Here is a 219-nt window from a genome sequence, read left to right as displayed (position 1 = left end):
GCAGGCGCATGATCACAGGTGTTTATGCATGATCGTATGGGTGAGTAGTACACAAATACAAACAAATGTGCAGATGTGAGAAGTTATGTACATATGCATGTGCTATGGAAAATGAACAAAAGAAAATATCATTATAATTTTTGGTCTTCATAGAGATTTTTACACAAACTTGTAGATATCCTTCTCTTCCCTTTGTGACAACACTATGAAATGCATTAA

The sequence above is a fragment of the Penaeus monodon genome, chromosome 28, assembly GCF_015228065.2.
Source record: "Penaeus monodon isolate SGIC_2016 chromosome 28, NSTDA_Pmon_1, whole genome shotgun sequence".
In the NCBI taxonomy this organism is placed as follows: domain Eukaryota; kingdom Metazoa; phylum Arthropoda; class Malacostraca; order Decapoda; family Penaeidae; genus Penaeus; species Penaeus monodon.
The sequence above is the reverse complement of the archived record's forward strand: the minus strand, read 5'-3'. Positions refer to the sequence as shown.